Source organism: Austrofundulus limnaeus, unplaced genomic scaffold (assembly GCF_001266775.1).
Source record: "Austrofundulus limnaeus strain Quisiro unplaced genomic scaffold, Austrofundulus_limnaeus-1.0 Scaffold341, whole genome shotgun sequence".
Taxonomy (NCBI): Eukaryota; Metazoa; Chordata; class Actinopteri; order Cyprinodontiformes; family Rivulidae; genus Austrofundulus; species Austrofundulus limnaeus.
In genome coordinates this window covers 122,939-124,835 of record NW_013952743.1, presented here as the reverse complement: position 1 = coordinate 124,835, position 1,897 = coordinate 122,939, and positions in this window count along the sequence as shown.

Sequence of the window (1,897 nt, the reverse complement as noted above, 5' to 3'; positions counted from 1 at the left end):
CTGCTCTACATGTGTGTGTCTGCTCTACTTGTGTGTGTCTGCTCTACCTGTGTGTGTGTCTGCTCTACCTGTGTGTGTCTGCTCTACCTCTGTGTGTGACTGTTCTACCTGTGTGGGTCTGCTCTACCTGTGTGTTTCTGCTCTACCTCTGTGTGTTTGCTCTATATGTGAGTGTCTGTTCTACGTCTGTGAGTGTCTGCTGTACCTGTGTGTCTACTCTACCTGTGTGTGTCTACTCTACCTGTGTGTGTCTACTCTACCTGTGTGTGTCTGATCTACCTCTGTGTGTGTCTGCTTTACCTGTGTGTGTCTGCTCTACCTCTGTGTGTGACTGTTCTACCTGTGTGTGTGTCTGTTCTACCTGTGTGTCTGCTCTACCTCTGTGTGTCTGCTCTACCTCTGTGTGTCTGCTCTAGCTCTGTATGTGTCTGCTCTACCTGTGTGTGTCTGCTCTACCTGTGTGTGTCTGCTCTACCTCTGTGCGTCTGCTCTACCTCTGTGTGTCTGCTCTACCTCTGTGTCTGCTTTAACTCTGAATGTGTCTGCTCTCTCTGTGTGTCTGCTCTGCTTGTGTGTGTCTGCTCTACTTGTGTGTGTCTGCTCTACCTGTGTGTGTCTGCTCTACCTGTGTGTATCTGCTCTACCTCTGTGTGTGTGTCTGATCTACCTGTGTGTGTCTGATCTACCTGTGTGTGTCTGCTCTACCTGTTTGTGTCTGATCTACCTGTGTGTCTGATCTACATGTGTGTGTCTGTTCTACCTATGTGAGTGTCTGCTGTACCTATGTGTGTCTGCTCTACCCGTGTGTCTGCTCTACCTGTGTGTCTCTGCTCTACCTGTGTGTCTGCTCTACCTGTGTGTGTCTGCTCTACCTGTGTGTCTGCTCTACCTGTGTGTNACCTGTGTGTGTCTGCTCTACCTCTGTGTGTCTACCTGTGTTTCTACTCTACTTGTGTGTGTCTGCTCTACCTGTGTGTGTCTGCTCTACCTCTGCGTGTCTGCTCTACCTCTGTTTGTCTGCTCTACCTCTGTGTGTGTCTGTTCTACCTGTTTGTGTCTGCTCTACCTGTGTGTGTCTGATCTACCGCTGTGTGTGTCTGCTCTACCTGTTTGTATCTGCTCTACCTGTGTGTTTGCTCTACCTGTGTGTTTCTGCTCTACCTCTCTGTGTGTGATATACCTCTGTGTGTCTGCTCTACCTGTTTGTGTCTGCTCTACCTGTGCGTCTGCTCTACCTGTGTGTCTGCTCTACCTGTGTGTCTGCTCTACCTGTGTGTCTGCTCTACCTGTGTGTTTGCTCTACCTGCGTGTGTCTGCTCTACCTGCGTGTGTCTGCTCTACCTGCGTGTGTCTGCTCTACCTGCGTGTGTCTGCTCTACCTGCGTGTGTCTGCTCTACCTGCGTGTATCTGCTCTACCTGTGTGTATCTGCTCTACCTGTGTGTGTCTGCTGTACCTGTGTGTCTGCTCTACCTGCGTGTATCTGCTCTACCTCTGTGTGTGTGTCTGCTCTACCTGCGTGTGTGTGTGATCTACCTGCGTGTGTCTGCTCTACCTGTGTGTCTGCTCTACCTGTGTGTCTCTGTTCTACCTGCGTGTGTCTGCTCTACCTGCGTGTGTCTGCTCTACCTGTGTGTGTCTGCTCTACCTGTGTGTGTCTGCTCTACCTGTGTGTCTGCTCTACCTGCGTGTGTCTGCTCTACCTGTGTGTCTGCTCTCACGGTGACACACACACCTGTGCTGATCACAGAACACTCGCTAAAAGCCGGTGTCAGTGATTGTTTGCTTCCCCCACCCCCCCAAAAAAAATACTTTATTGTAAACAAAAGAACTGAGTTACAAAAATACAGAACAACACAAGGGAGCCAGGAAGATGAAATAAATATAGGCTATAAAAA